The sequence below is a fragment of the Rhopalosiphum padi genome, chromosome 3 (assembly GCF_020882245.1).
Source record: "Rhopalosiphum padi isolate XX-2018 chromosome 3, ASM2088224v1, whole genome shotgun sequence".
In the NCBI taxonomy this organism is placed as follows: Eukaryota; Metazoa; Arthropoda; class Insecta; order Hemiptera; family Aphididae; genus Rhopalosiphum; species Rhopalosiphum padi.
In genome coordinates, this window is record NC_083599.1 from 80,520,471 (window position 1) to 80,528,010 (window position 7,540).

At 31.8% G+C, this 7,540-nt stretch overlaps 1 pseudogene; it reads left to right on the forward strand.

Moving 5' to 3' along the window:
• Positions 1 to 792: 792 nt before the first annotated feature.
• On the forward strand, positions 793 to 2,388 carry LOC132926088 (uncharacterized; annotated as a pseudogene).
• The last annotated feature ends 5,152 nt before the right edge of the window (positions 2,389 to 7,540 follow it).

Genomic DNA, 7,540 nt, shown 5'->3' on the forward strand with positions numbered 1-7,540 from the left:
AGACTAGATACTACCTACATATACTATACCTAGGTACCTACATTTACATTTACAAGTTGTACTAATGTTTGATTTAAACTAACAAACTAATATACAAACAAGCTTTTAGTTAAATTAGGGAGGAGACCAACCACAATAATTATTAATTTGTACAATTGTGCATAGTCGCATATTCACATAAATACATTTTTAAATTTTAGTAATCATAAGAGAGTAATAATGATAAATAAATGAAAATTTAGTATACTGGACCGACATTATTTAGTATTTACAATTATTACAGTTCGATTATATTGAATTAACAATACAACATTTAATATATACCTATTTGTTTATATTATTATGAAACCTATTATTTTTGCATTGTTCTATTAGTTCTGATTTATGTACAGTGAGTTTTAGTACGTAGTTACAATTTATAATATCCATAAAAATAATGAGCAAAATATTAATTTAAAAAGTAGTTAGGTAGGTAGATACTTACCGAAAATGCACTTGTACAACTTTACTGTTTTAAAGATTATATTAAAAAATTATTTATATATTTGTACTTAAATATATTTGAATAAAAACATTTTATTTCTTAAATAATTACCATAATTTATTGTATCAGCAGAACATTTGGTAGGCAGATACTTAGTCAGTTCAGTCTGATATTCAGTAATTTTTATCAACCATATACATATACTAAAAACTTAGCACAGTTTATTGAAAAAGTATTAAGTATTAACAATTATTTTGTATTTTGATTATTTTCATAGGTTTTTCGATAGTAAATCTGGGAAGATAGAAAGTAAATTTTGGGACCTATATAAGGTGTATGATTCAAAAAACCCGGGTAATGTTACCGCTGAAAAACTATTTAATAGTTTAATGGAATCATTAACTTTATATGGCATACCGAAATGTAATGTTATTGGTTTTGGTAGCGATGGTTGTAATACCATGATGGGTGAGAATAATTCGGTGGCTTCAAGAATGAAAATAGAATTCCCAGGCATTTTCGTAATGAAGTATGTTTGCCATTCGGCTCACCTTTGTGCAAGTGAAGCCTGTAAACGGTTACCAAGATCATGTGAAGATTTGGCCAGAAATATTTTCAACTTTTTAAAAAGTTCTTCAAAACGCCAATGTGAGTTCTCTCAGTTTCAAACATTTTTAAATTTGGATCCCCATAAAATATTACATCCGTCGCAAACTCGATGGCTGTCTTTAACTGCAGTAGTAGACAGAGTTATAGAACAATGGGATGCGCTGAGATTATACTTTTTAGATACTGTTTTAGTACAGCGGCTTCTGTCAACTGAACATATCCTTGCTGCTTTGAATGACCCTTTTATGAAGTTGTTTTATTATTTCTTGCAATGAGCTCTTCCTAAATTTACAAGGTATTATTTTATTATATTATTTATTAGTATAGCTACCTACTTGTTATCAATTGTTTACAGTTAAATACACTTTATTTATATTTTTTAGATTTAACCAATTCTTTCAGACAGATTCTGTTGTTATTACTAATTTGCATGAAAAGATTGTTTCACTCTACAAAGAGCTTCTATTATGTTTTTTGAAAAGAGACCATGTTATGAGAACTCCTTTAATAAATATAAATCCCATGAATGGGCAATATCAAATCACAGATAATGAACTGTTTTTGGGAACTAAGGTATTAATGCATAAGGACAATCCGGATATTTTAAGTAATAATAACCAACATAAAGACTTTTTTGAAAGGTACCTATAATCATTTGGTTTATTTTTAAGATAGGAAAAATATTTTACACAACGTTTTTCTTTTTAAGGTGTCGTCAGTTCTTACAAACATCTTCTTTAGAAATGAAATAAAGATATAATATGGCTGATCCTGTCTTAACAGAATTATTATTTTTAATTATTATTTAGTTTTAAACCAAAAAATGCTTTGTCATTAGAATTTAGAAACACTAAGCTTTCTCTTGTCAATCTGATTAAATTAGTTCCTTGTATCCTTAATATTAACTACCCACGAATACAAGTCATTGATGATGAATGGCGTAGATTACCTATTTCAATAAGTTCACTTCCAGATGATATTGAAAATATTGAACCAGATACATTTTGGTAAATAATAATTGCAGTTTTTATTATTAATATTAATTAATTTATAATTTAAATGCATTCGGTTATAGGTGGTCTATTAAAAAGTTTAGCATCGAGAATGATACTCAAGAATTTATCACACTATGTAATTTTGCACTGGCTTTGCTTAGTTTACCACATGCAAACGTGGATTGCAAACGAATATTCTCTTCTGTAAATTGTATGAAAACCAAGATCAGATCAAAATTAATAACTGAAACTATAAGTGGGCTTCTTCATACAAAACAATGTATAAAAGGTGGCAGTTAAAATATATTAAAATATATAATACTATAAATTGTTCTTTTCTAATTAACTGTTCCTAAATAATATTACAAAGTGTATGTACTATTACTTAATAAGGAAATGAATATTGTCAGGTAAATGAAAATCATTAATCTTGATAATAACATCACATATTTATGTGATAATAATCATTGATTAGAAAAGCGAGCGTAACGAGCATAGAGTAATATAGAGAGGCCGTTTCGTCAGAACATTGATGCACAAGTAGTGTATAAATTACAGGTTAACCACTTACATAAAATAAAATGTGTGGCTTTGCGCGGCGCGTTGGCTGCTACCTTACTGTGCCAACTTACCAACCACAGCTACTAATGGCCCTAGTCGCCGGGCTCAAGTTCAATAATAATTATTAATATTTTTTAATATATTACATTATTACAATGATGTTTTTTTTAAAATATATATTAATACGTTGGATCTTAAATGTCCATGCACATTTATTTTAAAATATATTATTATTTATCAATTTTTTTTTTCACTGATAGGCACAATCATTAATTCCATCTACGATTTCGACTACTCAAATTTTCTTCTATTCTTCTGAATCATTATTGAATAATTTATATTTGTATTATTATTAAATTTCTGTGAGGGGGCCACTGGTGCAACCCATACAGTAACTTATTATTACTATTTATTATACCTATGTAAATATTTAAAATCGTAATCTAAAATAATTTAAGTAACATAATAATAATATTCTGTAATTGCAGAGTTATTTGTATATTTATATCACAATAAAATTACACAGGCTATTTTATAATACAGCTATATAATTTTTTTATTTACACAGTATTTAAATTTTACAAATATAATAATAATTACTAACATTTATTGGCCCTTAAAAATAGTAAGCTTGTTGTACCATGTTCTGAGTGAAGGTTTTTCGCTGAGCATTTTTAAACTATAGTTGATTTTTAAATTAATGTATGTTGAAGTTATAGATTTTATTAGGAGAGTTACATGATCTGTTAATGGACTTCTGGTTTCGGAGCTATGTGTTTTTAGTGATTTAAATATACTTTTTAAGGTATAGTTTTGATATTTTCGATATTTTAATTTGTCAATACCACGATTCGCCAATGTCTTATTTTATTGTTTTATCAACCTATGGCAGGGTATTGAAATATGTATATATTACCTATTATAAGAATCAGCGATTAAAATCGTTAATTAATAATTGCCTAATTACCATTACAATTATATCAGTTGACAGTCTGTAATCACAAGACACAAAAACGTATTATCAACTCTATGGTATTATCACAACCATACAATATATTGTACTATACGTTTTACAATATTTTTTTTATATGAAGTGGTAAATCTGCATTTTATACACCAACTACGCTTCAATTAATTTTATAAGCGAGATATGGAACGGCCTCTCTATATTACTCTATGGTAGCGAGCGGTTTTTTTTGGTGATACGAGAATTTCATTGAAAATACGAGAATTTGATAACCACAATACGAGAATACCTGTTTGAGAATCTGGCAACCCTGGTCGTGTGAGTGTGTGACCGTTGCGCCGTGATCGAACGATAATCCATGCCCTCTGTGCAAAATCTAGTCCTATAAACTTCTCGTAGTATTCTCACTGTAACTAGCGAAGTTACAAATTAGTGTGTGTTTGCCTTCTCAGAGATGATTTACGGATGCCAAACGCCAGGTTGAGTGATATTCAAAATGAGATGTTGAAACCAAAGTTCTATAGGGAGTCACATGTTGACTTCATAGTTCATATACACTTCTCAAAGAAGTGACTTGACTTCTTAGTTACATTACATTTTAAATCAATAGGATTTCACAATGATTACTTCTTTAGAAGTTCACACATTAACCTCATATCGACTTCACTTACTTCGATTTTCATTTACTGAAAGTTGAATTCTCAATAATATTTATTGGGTAAAGAAGCCATTTATCAGATGGATTTTCAGCATTCATGATCATTTTGGAGGTGACTTTTTGTCTTTTTGGCCACTTACAATAATATTTATCAAGTTGTATAACAAGCCAATTGCTTGATACAACCGAATAAGTTTTCTCACTTTCAAAATAGCCTACCGACCACTAAAAAAACCTATTTGATGAAGTGCAAACAAACAAATAATAATTGGAATTTGGTCTATATAAAACATGTTATGATTTACATTTTAAATAATTCTAATTAAATCGTATAATATAATATTGAAATATTCACATCCAAACATTATCATATTAGTCTTATAGCTTTATGTAACTACATAATATTAGTTAGATAATAATATTTAAATATTAAATTGTTTTACCTGCTTTTGGTTATCCATCTCGTACAGTATAATATTATGTGACTATTCGTGGCAGCGAAACGGCGTAAAATAGAGAAGTAGGTAAATAAACTTAGTATAAATTTATTATTCGGTTAGGTATGTAATAATTTAAATACCTATATAGGTTAAATTGTCCAAATATAAACATAAAGTATAAATGCGTAAACGTCGTACAGCATCACAAGACAAATTATTACTAAAAAAATTATGAGTACAAAACGCGCTTGACGGTCGGTATTCGGTAATGAAATAAAATATATAATATTGAACAGTACCTAATACCTAAATAGTATAATGTAATATTACAAATTATTATACATTACCATAATTGTGGGTGAATAGAAACAGGTATACACCTTTCAGGTGTTATATCTCTGGATCTAAAATATGTACAATGCTGTGAATTACATCAAAATTTGGGTCTCACCGTGTACTACATGATAGAATTTTCAACGGTTATCCAACTATAAAATTTGATTTTATAAATTTTTTTAAGTACGCTGTTTGTATTCACCCGCAGGTGTGGGTGAAAAAAAACAGCTACTTAGTTTTCATAGAATTTGTTATTCAACTGTATTGAGGTTGAATAGAAACATAATTTTGAATTTTTTAAAAAAAAAGCGTTCAAATAACTTACTTATAGCCTTTATTTTATGAAAAACAACATTTTAAACATATTTTATTTTAACAACAGTATTTTTTTTATTTAACAAATCAAAATAATAAATTCAGTCTTTGAATTTAATAGTCTTTTTAAGTTTCTTATATTAACTAATTTAATTATATAAACTTACGAAACAACATTTTAAACATTTTTCCAGTTTTCCATTATAATACGCCAATGACACTTCAGTAGCCTAAAAAAGGCAACATCAAGTGGCTGGGTAAGATGGGTAGAGTTTGCAGGTAAAAAAACAAATGAAATATTATGTTCTTTACAAGCTTTAATTGATTCCATTGAAATGTGACTGGATAAATTGTCACCAATTAATATCTTTCTCCCGGGTAATTTTTTCAAGTATGGTATAGCAATACTTTTAATCCAGTCATCAAATGAGTAACTGTCAAACCATCCAGATTGGCTTGATGCATATCTTGATCCTTTTGGACCACCTAAATGCCAACTGTCAGATATTGTCGGGGTCGAAGAAAGTCCACCTTGTCGCGGTGATCCCGCCCGACCAGACACACGTCCGGCGCTAAGAGACTTTCAACTGTCCGGAGCAGGCCGACTCCGGACATCCACCCTTGGCAAACATGCAACCGCCGGCATAGCCCACCGGCGGCCAGAGGGACTTGGGCTAAAAGATGGCGCTCCCATCAAAACTCAATATGGACACAACAAATAAAACAGAAGATGATGTTACTGGTACAGAGGCCTCGGAAACCTCAGACCCGGCAGATGTGGGTGAGCTCGCCACATCGGTCGTCATCAATAGCTCGGTTAATGTAAGCTGGAATACGGAAATGGATAAATTTGATATATCGGAATCGGACATTACAAACATGCAAAGGCAACTGGACTGCGTTAAAGAGTTCTTTCAGGATGACAGTTATTGGCCAAAGAACGCAATAACGGGAAAACACAACACCGTTAACGACCACAATCGAGGTAAAATGATACAAGTATTAGACAGTCTAATATACAAAATACTATTTCTTGATAAATGCAAGGTCAAATCAGGCATTAACCTAGAACTTGTCAAGGACAAAATAGATAAAGTATTACAAGACCTCGACACATTAGCGATCAAAGGCCTATCTAATAAAAACAGGTTCCAAATACACGACCTTGCAAAACAATCAAAAGCTTCTCTTGAGACGGCTCAGTTGATCCTTCATGAACACATGCACGAGGAACTATCTGAAGACGACCAAATGAGGATCCTGCATAGCCCGAAAAGCCCGGGCCCACAACAACTGACCTTTAGACGAGTGGATAGCCAAAGTTCGGTCGTCTCGGCGACCGAGAACACTTTTTTGGAAATGGGTAGCTTTGAAACTCCGGGGGGTCCGTCTACTTCGCAGAAGAGACACGAACCCGAGAAAGACATGAGTCCCATTGATAAAACTGAGACCACAACTAAAAAGACAAAAACAGAAGAGGCACCCGTGGAGACTGTTGGTGAATTAAACCACCTAGTCCACGCGGAACTAGACAACCTCAAAACAATCATAGAAAGCGACAGCTTGAGCAAGCGAATAACAGTTTCAATGCGAAAAGAACTTACGGGATCTTACAACCGCATCTGCTCGATTGTAAGAGACATCACGTATCAACACGCAAAGCTCGAAGGGGCTTACACAGAGATACTAAAAAATAAAATAGAAAGGCCAACTAAGCCCAGTAGGCCGCAAACTATCATCATAAATGATGATGATGAAACATCTATACCGCAAACAGACGAGGGCACGTCTTATTCAAACGTGGTCCAACGCAATAAGCCGAACACCGAATACGGCAGGGTCAGTGTCCACGATGGAAGGCTTGGAAAAAAGACCACCAAAAAGACAACTAAACAAAAGCCAAAAGACACAAAAACAAAGATAACACCGGCGACAGTAGAAGAAAACTCAGCGCCAAAAGTCCGACAACCTACAACGGAAAGCACATTCCAAGTAGTTGAAAGGACCAAAAAGCGAACAGGTAATAAGAAGACTAATGTAGATCTGAATAAAATCAGAAAACCACCAGGCATGCAAAGGTTTGTCCTAAAGGATTCCGCGACAAGCGAAGAATATCCTAAATTATGGAAAAGTTTCTGGACAGAACTAAGGAATAATATTAAAAACCCAAGACTA